We start from the raw sequence: 22,044 nt of genomic DNA, 5'->3' as shown, positions 1-22,044 counted from the left end.
ATTTAACAAAATTCACAACCACTCATGATAAAAGCTCTCAGTAAACTAGGAATAGAGAGAAACTTCCTCAAATCGATAAAAAAAAAACTACAAAAAACCTATACCTAAAACATTTAATGCTGAAAAACTCAAAGATTTCCCACTAAGATAAGGAACAAGACAAGAATAACCCTCATACCCCACTTTTCATTGTACTGGAATCCTTCCTAATGCCACTGGGAGAGAAAAGGAAATGAAACGTATATAGACTGGGAAGGAAGAATTAAAATTTTATTTGCAGATGACATGACTGCCTATGTAGAAAGTCCAAGAGAATCAACCAAATACTCCTGGAACTAAGTGGCTACAGCAAGGTTGCAAGCTACAAAGTTAATATACAAAAATTAATTGCTTTCCTAACATACCAGCAATGAACAGTGGAGTTCGAAATTAAAAACACAATACCATTTACATTAGCAATTAAGAATTATTATTATAAATCTACAGTAATCAAGACAGGATGGCATTGGTGAAAGAACAGACAAACAAATCAATGTAACAGAACAGAGAGTCCAGAAATAGACCCACATAAATATAGTTGACCGATCCTTGACAAAGGAGCAAAGGCAATATAACGGGTCAAAGACAGTCTCTTCACAAATGGTGCTGAAACAAATGAACAACAACAAAAAAAGAATCTAGACACAGACTTTACACTTGTCACAAAAATTAACTCAAAATACATCACATGGGACTTCCCTGGCGGTCCAGTGGTTAAGACTTCGCCTTCCAATGCAAGGGGTGTAGCTTTGATCCCTGGTTGGGGAGCTAAGATCCCACAAGCCTCATGGCCAAAAAACCAAAAAACATAAAACAGAAGCAATATTGTAACAAATTCAATAAAGACTTTAAAAATGGTCCACATCAAAAAAAAAAAGATCATAGACTTAAATATAAAGTGCAAAACTATAAAACTCCTTGAAGATAACATAGGAGAGAATCTAGATGACCTTAGGTTTGGTGGTGACTGTTTAGAAACAACACCAAAGGTATAATCCATGAAAAAAAGAATTGATAAGCTGACTTTATTAAAATTAAAAATGAGATACCACTACACACCAACTATAATGGCCAAAATCCAGAAGACTGATGACATCAAATGCTGGGGAAAATGTGAAACAACAGGAATTCTCATTCATTGCTGGTGGGAATGCAAAATGGTACAGATACTTTGGAAGACAACTGGATGGTTTCTTATAAAATTAAATATATCCTTACCACATAATCCAGCAATCATGCTCCTTGGTATTTACCTAAGGAGTTGAAAACTTATGTCCACACAAAAACAAATTTTGCTATATCCATAAAAAGCAATGCTACTCAGCAATAAAAAGAACAAACAACTGATACACAGATGAATTTCAAAAACATGCTGAGTGAATAAAGCCAAGAAACAAGAGAATGCACACTACTTGACTGTATTAATATGAACATCTAGAAAATGCATAACTATAGAGTAAGCAAACAGATCAAAGAATGCTTGGGGCCTGGGTATGGACGGGACTGACTGCAAATTTACATAAGGGAACTTTTTCAGATAATGGAAATCTATATCCTGATTGTGGTGGCAGTTTCAATATAGTACACACTTGTCAAAACTCAACAAATTGTATAACTATAATAGATGAATTTCATTATAAATAAACTACATGTCAATACAACAACAAGAAATAAAGTGTCAGGCACCAAAATTAATGTTTGCTATTTATTTTCATAAAAGTGAAGATGGCTGTATTTCACAAAATATTTCACTCCGCATTTTCCTGAAATATTTAGCCCCATTTATTATATTTAACATATACTTTTACATAAGGCTTTGCAGGAATGCATCTAGTTCCAGAAATGAGAAATGCTTCTTGTACCACTACCAAATATAGTGCTTTGTCAGGAACCAAGTGCTCTAAGACTTAAAGATGGAGGAAGAGACACAGCACATATAGGTATACTCCCAGAAGATTATACCATTAATTCTTTTGTTATATATACATTACATTACTCTGGGAACACCAAAGTTAATCACTGAAACCAAAATGTAAGAGGTTTTTTTGTTTTTGTTTTATTGTAAGAAGGAAACAAAACAACTGATTCTTGGTATCTGAGCTAAGTAATGAAAAACCTAAAGAAACACAACAAATATAAATGGAAGTATATAAACTGCCATTTCTTTTCTCAAAGTAGACCTTGAGAATAAAATGGGAAAGGGGAATTACTATAATTAATTATAAACATTTACTATTCTCAGTGGGCTAGGTGCTGTACATAATACAGTGGCTAAAAGATAATGAATGGTACTGATTTGAAACATATTATACCTAGCTTCTTTAGATTTCCAATAAATTATTAACATTATTTTATGATCAGTCCTGTTTTATCCCCATTAGAATTACTCCATTTATTCATGAATAAATGACTGTGAAGTAAAATTGGAAAATTATGTAAATCATAGATAAGCAACAAATAAATGCTGGGCTTTTTTTCCCAGTTAATGCCAAGTTGTTTCTTCTGCATACATGGCATTGTATAAACACCCAGGCAGGGTTAGATCATGGATCAACAAATACTTATGAATCTCCTTTCACAATACTATATCCCCATGTGGTAGGATAGACAACAAAAATATTGTGGGATCCCAGGTATTTTAACTTTAGTTGAGGAAACAAAGTACAGACATAGATCCAGGTATACATCACTAATACCTTTTCTTCAGGGCAACATTGGCGCACATCTGCTCCCTCATATGACTATTTAAGATGTACCTGGCAATGTTTGCACTGACCTCTTGAGATCCCCTTCTCTGAAGAAACTAAAATGAAGTGCATCCTTCTGCTCTTAAAGAACCCAGAGACTTTTTTTTTTTTCACAACAGTGTTCATTTTGGAAAATATGCACCTGCCAGAAGTAACAATTTAAAAAGGCAGGCAGAAAAGGAAGGAAACAGAATAGACGGAAGAATTAGGCATTTAACAATTTATCCAGAAAAGGCTACCAGCACCTTAATTTTATAATGTCATGAGCATAAGCATATGAAAATTGGGTTAACAACACAAAGCCCTATGAAATACAGTAATGCATTCCCAAATTCAAACCCTTTTATGTAAAAATCCACTGTATTAAAATGTATTATGTATATCCTTTTTGCTAGTAAAAGGATGTTGATTGTACTCTAAGTTTTTACTGATGAGAATAATTAGAAAAAGTGGGAGCAAGGGACAGCAATACAAAAAGGATATCTAGATTTTTCTACCTAGATATTTTACCTAGCAATACAAAAAGGAGATAAAACAAAAGCAGAGCAGGTAAAGAAGCTATTGCATCAGATCTTACTACCTTTTGTATTATAAGAAGAGAGATTGCTGGTACATACATAGAGTATGCTTCCAACATACTGTAAGATCATTTCACGAGGATCACATTGACACTGAGGTGGCAGAAGTCAATAATCACATGTCATAACATCAGAATCTGACACAGGAGCACATACTGAAAAAGACCTCTCAGTATGAATATATCTATGAAAAAGCAAATCAATGTACAGCCATGACACTGAAACTGAGGGAAATAGAAAGTCTAAGATGTTTCTAATGATCAAGTGATTACAAATGGAATAATTTTACAATGCTCATCATTGCTCATTAAGATGTATAATATGTCATCTCTAACCTTTTTATAGTGTTCAGTCTTTTTTTATTTTAGTGAATCAAACTTGTGTATTATAATAAGATCTTTTCTAACTTTATTTGTGACCTCAGTAAAGAGAAAATGAGTCCTAAATTAGTGCAATGGCAATGAAAAGAGCAGATCACAGAAAATGCTAAATGTTCCAGCTTCTTGAGGGTGGATGACGATGCTTCAAGGCAATTTAGAGGAAAATATAAGAACTTTCACATTTGGATATGTTGCAACATGAGGCACTTCTGATGCATTCAGACCAAGATGCTGATACAATAAGTAGTTTTAAATGGATCTGTAGCTCAGGAAAAATATTTAGGTAGAAAATAGTTGAATCCATGGTATACAATTGTGGTGAATATCAACATTCAGGGACTGAAAGGATAAAGAGAAGTCATCCAGTCAAGCAGTAAAGGAAAGAACCAAAAGATTAATGTAGGCACCAAAGGAGGAGAGGGAGTGATGAGAACTAAATAGATCTTCAGCATAAGTGTACAAGTCACACTGGGTTAGATATATTATAATGTACTGCCTATCCTTTCTACTGTGAAGAAAATCTTGAAATATAAAGGGTAAATATAATGAAACAATGCAAAGTTAATAGAAAAGAACAAGTATCTGAAGTTTCAGCTCTGGAAATAGAAAAAAGAACAGTACAACACCACTACTGAGTCTTCAAGGCAAATTACAATGCACATAAAAATGCTTTGAGCTAAATACCCCTGAGAATTAATAAACTGCCTGGTTATTCGATATAGAGCCACATGACTTACACCAAAAGTTCATTTACAGTCTATAGAGGGAAAATATTCATTTTCTCCCCTCTTTCTAAAAGGATTTTTGAACTCTGGGAGAAAGTTTATGATGATTAATAAGAGTGCTGCCAGAAATTTGTGTTTAGAGAAAAAAAATTAATCTTTTATACATAAAGATAATACTTCAGGTGCACTCTCAGTAAAAAAAAATTATATTCTGAGGATTTTCCCCAGAGAAATTACAAATTATATTGAATTTTCTAGAACTTTCTTACGAGGCAGCATATCATACTCTAATTAAATGGTTTCCTGGAGGTAAGCACAGAGTATATGACCTGCTTCCAGGCTGTCTTCACACTCAGCTCACCTCGAGTTTAGTGCCATGATAAACTTTCTTAAATGCCACATCTAATAATAATGTAACAGAGACAATATTTTGGAAATATTAAACCAATGAATGTTTCCACTCCTCCTCAATTATGATACCTTCCATTTCCCAATAAGATTAGGGGAATCTCTAGTCAGTGACATTTATTCCTCATTTTCCCTGGCACGAACAAGAGACATTCTAAACTCTCTTTAAAGAAATGCTATGTCTGGATCTCTGTGTGGGGCACATGGGCCCTGACTGCAAAAGGGTGTGTGCCTGGAAGCAGCCTAAAGGCCACGGCCACTTTGGGAATTTGGTAGACATAGATTAGAGACACCTACCAGAAAGCTTCATTGCTGACCTTCTGGGAACTTGTTCCCATGACAGCAGAACCTCTGTGAGAGAGGTAGTTAAATCTTTAAAAAGACCAAGCAGCAAAGGAACATTTGAAAAAGAGGAAAGCCTAGCCAGGAGCTAATTCCCTTTGAGGATTTTATTAGCCCTGTGAGTTCTTGGATAAAGCGAAACAGCAGCCTCAGGTGGAACTCCTCTTGGAAGAGATGAGATGAGAGCTCAGCTTCTGAAGAAGTATTCCCTGTATAAACAGTGAGAGCATAAGATGGAGAGGGATGTCATCAGGTCCATGTTTGGCCCCAGCAGGAAGCTCTGCAGGAGTTGCAACTTGCATCCCAGGGAGCTACATGCAGATGCCATCAAATGGGACCCCAGTCTATTCCCCTTTGAGAGGGAAGGGCCAGATCACATGGTGCCAGAAGGCCAGTACCACAACATCATCAAGGTGTACACACCAGTGGAGTTCAAGAGAGAGCTACAGGCAGCTGTCCTCAGAACACACTGCTCTTGAGAGTCAGAATGACCAGGTTTCAAGCTGGCTTTTCATAGAATCATGCATGTTGTTAATAAATATAAGTGGAAGGAAGGGAGGGAGGGAGGAAGGAAGGGAGGGAGAGGGAGGAATGCTATGTCCAACATGGTGTGCCCATGCAGTGGGTTAAAAATGGTTCAGAGAAGTATCTGAGTAGAGAAGACTTGAAATAGCCTCCCATAAATCTCCCACAGTTGTAGTGGTATGCAACAGAGAACAGAAAGGTATCTGGATTCCCTAAGCCCTTTGGAAAGTGAGTGAAACACAGCTGAAATTTAAGTAGTAAATTCAATTGCTTAAAGTCACCAAGTTACTAATCTGAGTAAAGACATGTTTACCTCCAGAAACAGTTTTATCCCTCTCCTTCTCAAAATTTTACAGTGGCTTCCAAACATCTATTTTAAAAAACTGAAATTCTCTCATCTAGCATTCACTTATCCCAAGAGTTCCAAGCCTATCCCTCTTCACTCCACAATATAACACAAGCATTTCTAGTTGATACAATTAATTGTTGATACTTCTCGGTTCAGTGCCCTTGCACCTGCCAGCCTCCTTTTGATTACATCATATCCATTGCTAGTTTCAAAACCTAAAGAAATTCCAATAAAAATTAATTTAAAAAAACAAAGAAAAAATCTTACAAGAAATTAATATTTTGAATATTAAAAGATCATTTTAATCATATGGCTAACCTCAAAAGATAGGAGAAGTTGAAACACTGCTGGAAAGTGTTGAGTAAGGGGGAAGAAAAATAAAACAATCCAAGCATACATTACATAGTCTCTTCACTGAAATGCTATTGGATTAAAAAAAGCCAACAAAAGAAAAAACCTAATGAAATTATCTAAATTGTCCCTTAATAAACTATAACTTACCTTTCTGGAATACAATTGGGCAATCTATATAAAAGCCTTAAAAAGATAATAACCTCTGTCCAGTGATTCAATATTTCCAAGTAAATATAATCAAAGATACAGGATTTATGCATAAAGGTATTCATCAGAACATAATTCATAACAGTAAACTACTGGCAACAATCTAAATGAATGTGTAGCTCTGAGTCAGCAAAAAGAGTGAAAATAAGAATCTCAACAGGTGATGATTAAAAATCATTCTAGTACATTCTTATAGTTAAATATTATACAACGATTAAAACATTTAATCACATAGGACATAATGTTAAATGGAAAAAGTATACTATGTATTCATAGAAAGATTCCAATTTTGAGTATATATGAAAATTGTATTTTATTATTGGGCTAACCATGCAGGCCTGGAAGGCCTGTACTTGCCCAGCTTCAAGACCGAAGAAAGAGTCCAGAGTTGGCAACAGAGACATAAGGGTTTAATGGATGGGGAGCTTACACATCTGAAGCAAGGTCCTGGAGCAACACCCCACTGTGTGTGGCACATGGCTGGCAGGACATGGCAGCAGTCTTCGCTCACAGGGGCAGGGGGAGGTTACAAGTTACGGGGGAATTGACTTCAGGTTGGCTCATCAGTTACCAGGGAAACCAGCAGAGGGGCATGCCCCTTTAAGCAGAGTGGAGAGTTCTGATCTAAAGCTAGAACAATCATTAGTTGGGGCCTGGGGCAAGTATGTAGGAAGGTCAGTCATGCGAGTAGGGTGTAGGTGAGGCAGGGATTGGTTGAGCAGGGGATGTACAGAGAACAAGAGAACAGCCATCCTGGGTGGCCTGACCATACATTTATGTACATGAATTAATATGAGAAAATGCACAAAAAGGTTAACTTATTTGTTCATGCCTTCAGTGTCCATTCATTTAAAACACACATACACATGTATTTACTATATAACTTCTCTAAACAAAATAAGCATGGTCTTCACCTTATGGAGCTGGTGGTCTAGTAAGGAATATACATTTATATATAATTACAACAAAATTGTATGTATATATTCATTTCTTGTTTGTTTGTTTCTTATCTGTCTCCATTACAATTGCCAACTCAACGATGATAGAGATCCTGTCTATCATGTTTGTCACTGTATTCCCAGCATCCACAGAGTCCAGAATCATAAATATTACATGAATGTAGAGGAAGCCCAGAGATTAAATAGGAGCATATCAGCAGAGGACCTAATGTAGGAGGTGTGAAAACTTTTTTGAGGGCAAGTGCCATTTAAAACAAGGCCCTGAAGGATGAGCAAGAATTAGCCAGATGAAGAGGGTTGGGAAGAATGTTCCAGGTAGAAAATAGCTACAGGTAAAAGAGAAAGTGTTAGCTGAATTCACTGAAGCAAACAATGTTTATTTCAGGGTGTTAATAGGCAATTTCTTTTTCAAATTTTCTTCAATGAACATGTATTTTTGTGGTAATCAGAGAAACAATATTCTGAATAAAACAGTTTTAAAATCTCTGATTTTTTGGAGATCACCCTGACTCTAAATGTTTATTTTCTTACTTTGAATTGTCTTTGCACTTAACATACAAACTGAACAGATTATTGTAAATTCAATGTTCTACTCTAGAAATATCTTGTATTTCCTTAGAGTTCAAGGCCTTTCAGGTCAATTATAATTTTTTCCTTTCTTTTATTTTGTATCTTCCATAGCACTGGTACTGTGCCGTGTACCCAATATGTATTTAAAAGCTGGTTAAATAATTTATATATATGGATATAAACAGTAATCAAACCCATAAAACCTATAATTCTGATCTTATTATTTGATGGCTAGTTATTGTTCCAATAACTTTGCAGAACTAGTCCCAGAGGAATCAAAGAGAATTATTAAAATTCCTTTTAGATACATCTTTGCTGAAGAAATTATCTCACTTGATATAAATACTTTATACTTGAATTGGAACAAAAACTAATGCCATTTATTGTCCTAAAATCTCAGAAACAGATGTTTTGATTTCTTTCCAGGATAAAGAGGAGAGAAAATATATTCTTATGGTCAAAGTAACCATGACTACAGTTTTCAGACACATAACAAGTGTTATTTTCATACACTCTGTGTTGGTTAAAATAATAATCTATTCTTATAAACAAAATCTGTTTTTGGTGAACCTTCCTTTCATACTGCAGCACAACATTTAAAATTATTCATCAATCCAACAACAAGTAGCTTCTAGGAGTAATTATTTTTCCCACAGTGTGGAAAATTCTTAAGGGAATAGAAGTGTCCTACCCCAAAACATTTAGAATTGCTGCTTTGGTCCCTTTTAACATTGTTCTTTCCATTCTCAAGGGTGAGGAATACTTCTCAGCTTCACCATTCAAGGCCCAGATCTAAAGGGTGGCACAAATGTGATGGTGGTTGTCAGGGAGAAGGAGGCACGATGCAGTCCTAGTCAAAGCCAGTGAGTCTTGCTCACCCACACAACTATAATATAGACCCTCATATCTATGATGACATTTCATAAATAGAGCAAATAATGTGTACAACTATTTAAAATAACACTCAAATGGACTGAAAAACGGGTTCACATTTCCAAAGAACCTGTGTGAATAAGGAGAGCACGATATTATACTTTAAGACTCTCCTCTGTTCTTAGTAATATCATGGTGGCTTTATTATTACGAGAAAGATTTTTTCCTTTTTGAGAGGTTTCAACTCTGTTCATTTTAACAAAACTGTATGATCAGAACCATCTTGGTGAATTATCTAAATCAAGGAAACAATCTACATAATGACAACTAGAAACATGTGAATATGATATCTAAAGTATTAACACTTCGAAGTGAATGGTCCTGTCATGACAAAGCACCAAGTGGAAGGAGCCTGACCATTAATTCACTACTGGGTGGTGAGGGAATTTCATTCTGTTATTTACTCCCGAACTCGAAGAAGGTATCTGACCTAACATCTGAAGAAAGATTGGAAATGGAAAAAAAGTGAAAAGAATTTTATTTTTCTTTTTATCCTTGGCCAGAAATTAGAGAGGAGATTTTGTAATACAGGCTATCAAAAGGTTGAACCACAGAAGAAGACATGGAGGGGGACAGGAAGAAGAGAAGAAAAAAAGAAGAGGAAAATTAAGATGATGATGAAGAAGAAAAGGGAGGTAGACTATGAAAGTCCTCATCAAGTGAAGTGGCATTACAGTTATCAAAGAAAATATTAACCTTGGTTGTCAGAGACCAAATATAGATAACTGAACCCAGAATTTTGCAATTAGAATTTCAGTGTCTTACTGGAAAATGTTTGAAATTCAGACACCCAATAAGATAATTTATGAAGAATACCTAAAATCATCTCATTAGTGAAATGGTTAGGCATCAAAAAGGAACAGATGTTCTCTGCAATAAATCCCACATTATAGCAAATAAAATATTTAAGAATTCTTCTCATGCAAATACTAGCATATTAATAAAAGAAAACACTAATTGACTTCAACAAATGATCCTTAGTTAAAGCAATTCAAGCGCTCAAGAAGTAATTATAAAACATGAATTGCTAACCTAGTAGGAGACAACATTTACACTTAGTTTCATTTGTTAAATGAGGCAAAATGCACATCTTGCTTCAAAGAATATTTCAAGAAATTTATCAGTAGGATTAGGATGTGACAATAGCATTTAAATTCCATAGAAATTTATTATAAGGAAACTGCCTACCCTGACATTTCCCCACAATTAAAGAAAAGTGTTCTTATTCATAATGACTAACCTTTCCTTAGTCCTTTCTGGTTTACAAAATGCTTATATACACATCACCATTTATGCTAACAACCAGGCTGCATGATGAGTGTTATTCATCTCTGTCTTCACAGAGAGGCAGCACAGCACACAGGCTTTGATGGTAAAGTCCATGCTCTGTCACTGAGTAGTTTGTGACTTTGGGCAAGTTATTTAAACTCTCTGAATCTCATTTTCCCCATGTGTAAAATAGAGGCATTTATCTGCCTCATAGGGTTGTTATAAAGATTAAATGAATCACTTCAACTGTGAAGTGCTTAGAACAAGTGGCACACAACGAACGATGAAGTTAGCTATGATTACTACAGATAAAGCTGAGGTTAAGAGAACTGGCTCAATGTTACATAGTTAATAAATAGAAGAGTCGGGATTCAAATTCTAATCTTTTGCATAAAGTCTGATAAATTTAAACAAGCTTTAAAACTCAATCCAAACAAGGTAAAGCAATATGTTATTCCTGAAAGAGCATATAGATTTTGGTGCAAACTAGGGCTCAAATAAGAACTCTACCACTTGGGGAAGTCACATAACAACAATTAGCCTCAGATTTACTCAACTGTGAAATAGACGTTAATACGTAACTCATATGGTCATACGAGAATTAAATGAGACAACAACTCCATGAGATCCAAACGGAAGGACTTCATAAGCTGAAACTTGATTCTTGACAATAGTTGGCTTTGTTGGAAATATTTTAAGTTAAGAGGTCCCAAACCGTTGTGTTACAGTTGCCAGCACAACACAGGACATACAGTTAGAAGGACCTTAACAAGTCTGTTCCCTATTGCAATAGGTACGACTATGTTGAAGAACTCTAATGAGCATCTGCTCTGGTATCATCAGCAAATTATGTGATAAATAGTATAACTGCTGGTGTATTTTATATTCTTTTCCTAGCAAAAAGTAAAAATTAATGAGATGAATATCTCATTTTAAATACTGAAATAGGGACTTCTCTGGTGGCACAGTGGTTAAGAATCCACCTGCGAATGCAGGGGACACAGGTTTGAGCCCTGATCCAGGAAGATCCCACATGCCGCGGAGCAACTAAGCCCATGTGCCACAACTACTGAGCCTGCGCTCTAGAGCCTGTGAGCCACAACTACCAAGCCCAAGTGCCACAACTACTGACGTCCACATGCCTGGAGCCCATGCTCTGCAACAAGAGAAGCCACTGCTATGAGAAGCCCATGTACCACAAGGAAGAGTAGCCCTTGCTCACCACAACTAGAGAAAGCGCGCACGCAGCAACGAAGACCCAACGCAGCCAAAAATAAATAAATAAATACTGAAATATGCAAAATGTATTTTTTAGAAAATGAGAAAGTCTATCAATAGTATCATGTATCAAGTGGTTTTAGAAAATACAAAACTAAGGATGTTCAATTTAACAAACTAGCATTGCCACAGCCTAGCTAAGCATTCCGAGATCATTCCTTTAACTGTATGATCCCATACATTAACTCATATCAAAGGAAAAGGTTTCAAGTAAATCTACCTGGATTTAAAAATGTCCCCATATGACACCTTTTAACAACTTAAAATTAAAACAATTTAAGATAAAACACACATGCTTTGCACAAAATACATGGCATACATCTTTTTTGTGTTGTTGAAAGTCACAGAATCCTTCCATTCTGTAACTGAATTAATTGTAGAGAATTTACTCTTCAACTTTCTAAATTACTTAAATTTTTCCTAGTGTCTACAGTCAACACAGTTTGACTCTTTGGCAGATGTTTGACATCAGTTTAAATAGATGCATGGCATCTCTGAAATATGAGTTGCTGGGCTCCAGGTTTAGCTATGAAATGATTTTAAAGCCAAAAACTTCCTTGCCAAAACAAATCATTTAATCAACTCCTGGATATGAATAAACATGTATGTTGTTATTTTCAATATATGTAGGTGTATTGGCTGCCTAGCACTACCATAACAAAGTACCACGGCTTAGTAAAATCAGCAAAAAATTGAAAAAAACAACAGAAATTTATTCTCTCACAGTTCTGGAGATTAGAAGTCTGACGTCAAGATGTCAGCAGGATCATGCTTCCCTTAAAAGCTTTAGGGAAAAGTTCTTCCTTCTTCCTTCTCATGATACCAGCAATCCCCGTTATTCCTTGGCTTACACCTGCATTACCCCAATCTCTGCCTCCATCAACACATGGCCCTTTTTCATCTGTGTATCTCTCTGTGTTCTCGCCTCTTATTATAAACACACAAGTCTTATTGGATTTAAGATCCATCCTACTCCAGCATGACCTCATATTCACTAATTATTATCTGCAAAGAGCATATTTCTAAATAAGTCACATTCTGAAGGTTCAGGAGACACAAATTTTCAGGAGGGGGACACTATTCATCCCAGTACAGTAGCTTTAATATTTATTTCATGTAATTTTAATCCCTAAATTATGATTTACCTGTAAAATTCTGTGATTCCATAATTGTGAGACCAAAAAATGAACCTATATCTAGCCCAAAAATGTACATTAGATTTTTTCTCGATTACCAATTTTCTCGTGGATATTTATTACCAAATCAGTTGTTACTATATATAAAAATACCTCTACCTCCTCATGCTTTTGGACTTTACCCATGTAGATCTTTAATTTAGCTAGATTACTTTGACCTAGGACAGGACAAAAAAAAAGAGAAGTAAGGAAGCATCTATGTTGTGGGATTAGAGTGGGAGACAAGGAAGGAGACCAAGAGAGGCCACTGATGAGCAAAGAACAGAATCATTCCTCTCGGACAGATTCCCAGGAGTAGAATTGCTGGGTCATATGATAAATTTATGTTTAACTGCTTAAGAAACCACAAAACTATTTCATCAAAGTAAGTGTGCAATTTTAAATTCCTATCAATAGTGCATAAGGGCTTGCTTCTCCACATCCTTGCCAACAATTAGTATTATCTGTCTTTTTTATTGCATTCGCCTAATGACTAACAATGTGCCAGGCAGTCTGCTAGGTAGTAGGTATATGTCAGATAGTAGCTAGGTAGTAAGTTATATGAGTAACACATAATCACTGCAAAGTATTTAATGTTATAAAGAAAGAGAGAGAGATAAAAAGATAATTACACCATAGTATATTACATGAACACACACCATTACATCGTATCTTTTACTAAATAGTTTTAGGAAATTTGAACATACTCCCTCAGGAATGAAGAGTTTTGTGAAGACTCAACTAAACAAATCCCAAGATTATATTCAAGTCATTGGCCTGTCAAGTATTTCTTCTACATACTTCTCTTTTTTTTTTTTTTTTTTTTCCGGTACGCGGGCCTCTCACTGCTGTGGCCTCTCCCGTTGCGGAGCACAGGCTCCGGACGCGTAGGCCCAGCGGCCATGGCCCACGGGCCCAGCCGCTCCGCAGCACATGGGATCCTCCCAGACCAGGGCACGAACCCGCGTCCCCTGCATCAGCAGGCAGACTCTCAACCACTGCACCACCAGGGAAGCCCTCTTCTACATACTTCTGATCTTTAATGCAATCATGTAAGACATTCTCTCTACTTCATTTTTTTTGAAAGGCATTTACAATAGTATGGAGTACAAAGTAACTCTGCATTTAAGCTTCCTCAGGGAAAAATGTCCATTATTATTTTAAGAGAATTTCCACAAAGATGATTTCAACAATAATAGATTTTTCTGATGAATACCAATCATTTTTGATAGACTTTTAAAAATGTCAAATGGGTCCTATAAAATGGACACTGAGGCAGATGATAGCATCTCCAGCAATCAGCAATTCTGAATACTTCTGTTAAATAAAACTGAATAGTTCTGTACTTCTTGGCTTCTACGATTGCAAAGCCATACAAATGAGCTGCACACATGAATAAGTTTTCTTTAGCTAAATGTTACATTGCTTTTTCTTTTCTTTTTGCCGTATGTGGGCCTCTCACTGCTGTGGCCTCTCCCGTTGCAGAGCACAGGCTCCGGACGCGCAGGCTCAGCGGCCATGGCTCACGGGCCTAGCCGCTCCGGGGCATATGGGATCTTCCCAGACCGGGGCACGAACCCGCGTCCCCTGCATCGGCAGGCGGACTCTTAACCACTGTGCCACCAGGGAAGCCCTGCTTTTTCTTTTAAGTTCCTCAGCCAGCCTACCTCTGAACTCAGTATAAAGTAAAATAGGGGCAAGGAAATGTGGATCTCTTGAATTATGTACAAAGTTGGTTTTTAAAGCCCCTACCAAGAGGTAGGGAATTACAATCTGAGTCTTAAAGCCATAAGAACTCCATTATAGAGATGAGAGCTAATATGCTGTCAAATTCTACAGATAAAAATATAATGTCACATTTTTGGAGGATGAAGGAAACCCAGATTAGGCATTTTGAGAGTTCCAGGTAAGAGAATAATGATTTAATAGTAAGGCCTATGGTAAAAGATACATTTTATTTATTTATCCATTAAATACTAATCAAACTACTAGCCAGGCACTTGGTATAAAAATAATTCTCCGTTCCTTCAAAGAGCTCATACTCCAGTTAAGAGACAATCATGAAAACAATTAAAATACAGTTCTCTATGGGCAGCTAACATTTATTGAGCACATACTATTTACCAGATATCATATTTACATAGATTATCTCATTCAATCCTCATAACAAACGTACAAGGTTGGTACCATTATTATTCCCATTTCATAAATAAAGAAACAAGCTTAGAGACATAACCTGCACAAAGTTACTCAAACCATCTCTAACTGAATCGAGTGGCCAGTATCCCTAACCATTGAGGTAGTTATACTATCTCTTATACTTCTGCAATAAATGTAGGAATATTAAAAAGCAACAACAAAACAAACAAACAAACAGCAGGCACAATGGGGGAGTGCTGACTTACCAGAGAGAGTTGGAAAGACTTCACAGAGTATGCACTAAAAATAAACAGGAATTTTTCCGACAAAGAGACAGAGAAGAGGCATTCCAGGTTGAGGGTAAATAATGTATTAGAGCAGTAAGAATTCATGGAAATAACAGGAATAGAAGTTGTGTAACAGGGAAGAACAAAGCTGACTCCATACTGAATCTATTCCTTTAGCTCTAACCCTTGTGCTCTGTTGCCTGTGCTTAGTCATGCTGGCTCTGAACCTTAGTAAAAAATGTTGCCTGGAGCCTGAAATATACAAGATAGCCCATTCTCAAGGCTCTGACCTTTAAAGGTATAACACTTTTCCACTCATATAGAGATAAAAAGTTGCAGAACAGAGAATAACATTTGTCCTGTTGGAGGTTGATAGGAACATTGTGACCAGACCTAGGTGGACAGCTGCAAAGGATCCCAGCACCTGAGAAGTTTGCAACAACCAGCCATACCCTCTCCCCTTTTAGTATAAAAGCTGCGAGAATTCTAACTCAGGTAAGATGGTTCTCTGGGACACTAGTTCACCACCTTCTCTGTCTACAGGCTTTCCAAATAAAGTCACTATTCCTTACCCCAACAACTCATCTCTGGATTTATTGGCCTGTTGTGCCTCAAGCAATATAAGGTTGGACTCAGTAACAGTTGTGTTAGTTTCCTATGGCTGTTGTAACAAACTACCAAACGCTTTGTGGCTTAAGGAACAGAAATGTATTCTCTGTACAGTTTTGGAGGCCCACAAAACTGAAATCATTATCACTGGGCAAAAATCAAGGTGTGGGCAGGGCCATACTCTGGGGGTGAATTCGTCCCTTGCCTCTTCCAGCTTCTGGTCACTGCCAGCATTCCTTGGCTTGTGGCCATATCACTCCAATTTTCAAAGCCAGCATCTTCAAATTTCTCTGTATCTGTAAAATCTCCCTCTGTCTCCCCCTTATAAGAGTATATGTGGGGCTTCCCTGGTGGCGCAGTGGTTGAGAGTCCACCTGCCGATGCAGGGGACGTGGGTTCATGCCCCAGTCCGGGAAGATCCCGCATGCCGCGGAGCGGCTGGGCCCGTGAGCCATGGCCGCTGAGCCTGCACGTCCGGAGCCTGTGCTCCACAACGGGAGAGGCCACAACGGTGGGAGGCCCATGTACCGCAAAAAAAAGAGTATATGTGATTGCATTTAGGGCCCACCCAGATAATCCAGGATAACCTTCCTATCTCAAGATCCTTAATTTAATTACATCTACAAAGACTCCTTTTTCCAAATAAGGTAACATTTACAGGTTCGAAGAATTGGGACCCAATGTCTTTGGGGGTCATTTTTCAGCCTACCAGAACAGAGATAAGAGTCACCCAGGCTCATGGAGGTGGAGGAGGCATGGGAATCATGCAGGGTGTGAGAGGTGTGGCAGATGGGAGAAGTAAGATAGCAGAAAGTAGAAGAGGCTAGAAAGTTGAGCAGGAACCAGATGATAATGACTACATTGGCTACAGAGAAGTTTATCTCATAGGTGATGGGTACAGTTGAAGTGTTCTGATTTGCAGCATGACACTGTGATATTTGCATATTAGAGAAAGATCCTTACAGAGTTCATATTTTGAATATTAAAATATTAAATAAAATATAAATATTTTGAAAAGAAATTAGTAGAAGGCCTGAGATTTTAAGACTCTTTTTTTAATTATTTAGGGAGAAAAGGAAGAGATGGATAAGATATGAATATGGTTATTACTGACTGACTATAGAGAAAGAGATGGGGCAATTTAGGATAAATCCTAAATTTCCAGTTTGGGCAAGTGGGTAGATAGCGGGAGCAAGTGAGGATAGGGAATACTGGAGGAGGTACAGAGGGGCAGGATGAGTTTGGCTTTGGACCTGCTGATTTAGAAATGTCTGTGTGACATCCAAATTAAGATGCTGGTAGATAACTGGATACGTAAGTCTGGAGAACAAGAGAAAGATTTAGAAATTTAGATGTGTACATCTAAATTTGGAATTTTAGATTTAGGAATCATTGGCTATGATTATGGCGGAAACTTTCAAATGGTCAACAACTTGATGTTAGTAGAAACTACTTTTTTGCTGGTACCAATGTGTTTCAAGGCAATTCCTCCATAATTTTTACGCTTTCATGAATGCTTCAACTTGGTCATTGTTGAGTTTTAGCCACCTAGATTGTATCTAATTAGCTAACTTTCTTTACACACTGCCTGCACCATTTTGGAAAATTAACTTACTAAAGTCTACTTCAGAGAAAACAGATCGTTTATTTTTCTATTTATGTCTGGGCATAAGTAATTAGGGTCCTAGTGCTAGGAACCTCATAAATGCTGAACAGACCTGCCAATCCTAAAAGGCTCTGGAAAAGAAAAGTTATTACTTATATGAATCCTCTAGAGAACCAATGATGAAAATTTACCCTAGCCCAGTGGTGCTTAAAACTTTTCCATCCCATGACTGCCCAAGCCCTACATCATTTCTCCTACAAAACCAAATCACATAAGTGTAGTATTTTGTACTGGTGGGAAGGGAAGAAAGAAATTATCATCTTTATGAGAGCACAGGGTGTGCTCAATAAATTTTGTTGAAAAGGGAGCACCAGGCAGAGACTGAGAACAAAAAAGCTACAGGAAGATTCTGGATTCTGAGGATTTAACAAGCAGCTTCTGTGGTCGTCAAATCACTATTCATAGATGTGTTGTTCTGGGCCAGAGATACCTGCTCTAAGAAACAATGCCTCAGACATTAGCTTCAGGAGACATCAGTCACTCATGCTAGGACACAAAGTTAGCTCAGGAGGGATTTCAAAACTTAAGTGGGTCAAAATTGCTTCTAAGCAGGTCTAAGTTAATCTAAACTAAAGCTTGAGAAAATCAAAGGAATTGTAAGGTCCTCTGAATTCCCTACCTACATCTCCAGCCCTATTTATATCACTTCTTTTTTTTTTTTTTTTTTCTTTTTTTGCGGTACGTGGGCCTCTCACTGCCATGGCCTCTCCCGCTGCGGCGCACAGGCTCCGGACGCGCAGGCTCAGCGGCCATGGCTCACTGGCCCAGCCGCTCCGTGGCATGTGGGATCCTCCCGGACCGGGGCATGAACCCGTGTCCCCTGCATCGGCAGGCGGACCCTCAACCACTGTGCCACCAGGGAAGCCCCATATCACCTCCTTTTTTCATGTATAAAATCCTTTGTCTCAGTGTAAATGATTTGTGAATTGCTTCCTATAAGACATAAGAATTCCTGCCTATTTTCTAGCATCACTCCTTTTACCCTGCAATGTCTTCCCTTCTCTCTGCTTTCAAAGGTCAGTCTTCAGCTTGAATTCTACTTAATTCATGGATATTTGCTGTGACCATACCAACTATCAGTCAAAATGTGTCTTCATTATTTCTGCCATAATTGTAAAATTTGGAACTCAGCAAATGCTGTCCTGCATTTCTTTTATGTATCTGTTCTATGCCCCTAACCAGATTAAAAGCCCCTTTGGATGGAGTCAGCAAATATATTTTATTGTGGTACCAGTGTCCAGTAGGGCTCAATAGATGGGGATCATAAAGATCATCCGAAAGTAGATTCTAAAACATATTTCAGTCTTTTATTCTAGCCTATGAAAATGGTTTTTAATTTTTTACCAAATTTTTAATTCTGTGTAAACTTTTCCAATTAAAATTTCTACCTCTTTCTTACCAATACAGTTTTATTTTCATAAATGAGATCTCCTTGCTATATTTCCTTTAATAACTCTATTCCATCTCTCAACTTTTAAACACTGCCGGAGAAAAAGATAATTTTACATAATAAGATTGTATCTTTAACTTAATGTTTACAGTATCTCATTATATTAATGCATTTAGTAAAAGCAGAAAAAGTAACTAAGAAATTGCCTTTTGTGGTATTTTACAAATACAATTTGCTTCACACCAAAAAGAAAATACATCCTAATTTGAAAAGTTAATTTTTAAGATTCAACCTTTTTATAATTGAATATAAGAGATGCCAGGTGGGGCTTCCCTGGTGGCACAGTGGTTGAGAGTCCATCTGCCGATGCAGCGGACACAGGTTCGTGCCCCGGTTCAGGAGGATCCCACATGCCGCGGGGCAGCTGGGCCCGTGAGCCATGGCCGCTGAGCCTGTGCGTCCGGAGCCTATGCTCCGCAACGGGAGAGGCCACAACAGTGAGAGGCCCGCGTACCGCGAGAAAAAAAAAAAAGAGATGGCAGGTGGGTAGAGGCTTGTGACAATGAATGAAAATAGAAAACAGGAATTTTTATTATAGAACTCTTTTCAAGGAAGTCAAGAATATTAATAATTATGCCTTATATTCCACAGCTTAAGTAAAAGTATATTAGCAAATGTAACAGAAACAGAATTATCTATAGATAATTATCTATAAAGAGATATCTATAAGATAATCTAGCTCAGGAGTTCCCAAAGGGTATTCCAAAAATAGTGTCACTACCAAAAAAAGGTTCTGCAGTCATGAAAGTTAAGAAACTCTGCTTGCTGTCTTCCCCCTTTTGCAGATACTTATCATATACATCAACTCAAAGAAACCTCTTCAATTCCATAAACATATTTGACCATGGAATCTTTATTTCAGTAATGCCTAATAATAGACTAGAAATCAAAACTAGTAATCACAACACCACTTAGGATATGCTGATACAGTATGATAACTTTATTTTACAGATTTTCAAAAATGAAAGTCATAGCAGTTAAATAGCTGTCCAGGTGAGACACTCTAGACAGCTACAGAGCTAACTCAAACCCAAGTCTCCAAATTCTACATTTTCTCCACGTGTTATACATAACACACTTAACATAACCATCACTTTACAATTCAAAGTTTCTCCACCAAGGCTAAAACATTCTTTCTTTAAAAGTACACACTAATATGTATCTTCAGCATACCCAGAGCTTATCTATCACCCCTCCTAAATTTCTGTAAGTGTCTCCTTGTTTATAAAATTAAAAATGTTGTGGACTCATAGATACAGAGAACAAACAGGTGATTGCCAAAGGGGTGGGGGAAGGGTGGAGGGATGAGTGAAATAGGTGAGGGAGATTAAGAGGTACAAACTTCCAGTCACAAAATAAATGAGTCATGGGGATAAAATGTACAGCAAGGGGAATTAGTCAGTAATATTGTAATAACTTCTTATGGTGACAGATGGTAACTAGACTTACCATGGTGATCATTTTGCGATATATAGAAATCTCAAATCATGTTGTGCAGCTGGAAGTAACATAGTGTTGTAAGGTCAATTACATCAATTAAAAAATTTTAATGGGAAAAGAATCTGAGAAGAATAGGTATATGTATAAGTGAATCACTTTGCTGTACACCTGAAACTAACACAACACTGTAAATCAACTATACTCCAATATAAAATAAAAATTAGATTAAAAAAATAAAGGTTGAATCTGAAAGCAAATAACCTCAGGCCTTTGGGATAGGTGAGACAGGGCCAGCAGACCCTGAGAATAGGTCTGGTACACATCCATCTCAGATAAAATCTTATATGGATCATGTTACAAAAAAGCTCCTATGAAATTGTTTTAATTTCCAGTTTGAAATTTTAAAAAACAATGATAGAGCTTTAATGGAGGCATTAGACATAGAATCCTTAATGAGGTAATATATGAGAAAATCAGTTCAGAAGGAAGGTTTCTATGATTGGAGAAATCATGCATCACACTTAATGTATGTCCTTGGAGCTTACTGTTTAAAGCAAGATTAGTAAAGTATCAATCTGTGAAATTCTACAAGAAATTCATTTCATAGCTTAACTGTCACTCCTATCATCAATAACTTAGTTTTTCACACGAGTTGTTTTTCTTTTAACATCTTTATTGGAGTATAATTGCTTTACAATGGTGTGTTAGTTTCTGCTTTATAACAAAGTGAATCAGTTATACATATACATATGTTCCCATATCTCTTCCCTCTTGTGTCTCCCTCCCACCCTCCCTATCCCACCCCTCTAGGTGGTCACAAAGCATGGAGCTGATCTCCCTGTGCCATGCGGCTGCTTCCCCCTAGCTATCTATTTTACGTTTGGTAGTATATATATGTCCATGCCACTCTCTCACACATGAGTTCTCATTCAAATGTTCTGAATGTCTAAACCAATTGTATCTCAGTAGCATGAAGAATATATTATAGGAGCTGGAGGCCGATTCCTGCCCTGCCACCTCCCCCCACGGTGTGCTCATCTCGCACTCCCGCAACAAACCGCCCATTGTAAGCAAGTCATCCAGCTTCTGGGACAGACCCCTCTGATACCAGGGGAAAAACTGTAGTTGCCTGGCCCTTACTCCAATGCTGGCTCTCCACCCTTCACCCTGTGCCCAGCTCTTGGCTCTTGCTGTCTCTTTAGAAGCCCGGCGCCTTCCTGGGACATTTCGAGGTATTGTCATGACACGTGCACATAGACTTGAGGGAAAAAAGTGCTTTCACAAAAGGACCTTTCTCCATCAAATCTAAGATGTTACTGCTTATAAGAACTACGAGTGAGGGGACAGACCTTCAAGATGGCGGAAGAGTAAGACACGGAGATCACCTTCCTCCCCACAAATACATCAGAAATACATCTACACATGGAACAACTCCTACAGAACACCTACTAAACGCTGGAAGAAGACCTCAGACTTCCCAAAAGGCAAGAAACTCCCCACGTACCTGGGGAGGGCAAAAGAAAAAAACAGAGACAAAAGAATAGGGATGGACCTGCATCTCTGAGAGGGAGCTGTGAAGGAGGAAAAGTTTCCACACATTAGGAAGCCCCATCAC

General features: G+C 37.4%; 1 protein-coding gene and 1 pseudogene across 3 annotated transcripts in view; one reads left to right on the top strand and one right to left on the bottom strand.

The window, feature by feature from the left end:
* ANKS1B (ankyrin repeat and sterile alpha motif domain containing 1B) overlaps positions 1 to 22,044 on the bottom strand; it is a 1,192,652-nt gene that overhangs the window by 800,151 nt on the left and 370,457 nt on the right. The window lies entirely within an intron of this gene.
* LOC136130656 (large ribosomal subunit protein mL40 pseudogene) lies at positions 1,107 to 5,698 on the top strand (annotated as a pseudogene).

Source organism: Phocoena phocoena, chromosome 11 (genome assembly GCF_963924675.1).
Source record: "Phocoena phocoena chromosome 11, mPhoPho1.1, whole genome shotgun sequence".
Taxonomy (NCBI): domain Eukaryota; kingdom Metazoa; phylum Chordata; class Mammalia; order Artiodactyla; family Phocoenidae; genus Phocoena; species Phocoena phocoena.
The sequence above is the reverse complement of the archived record's forward strand: the minus strand, read 5'-3'. Positions and strand labels throughout refer to the sequence as shown.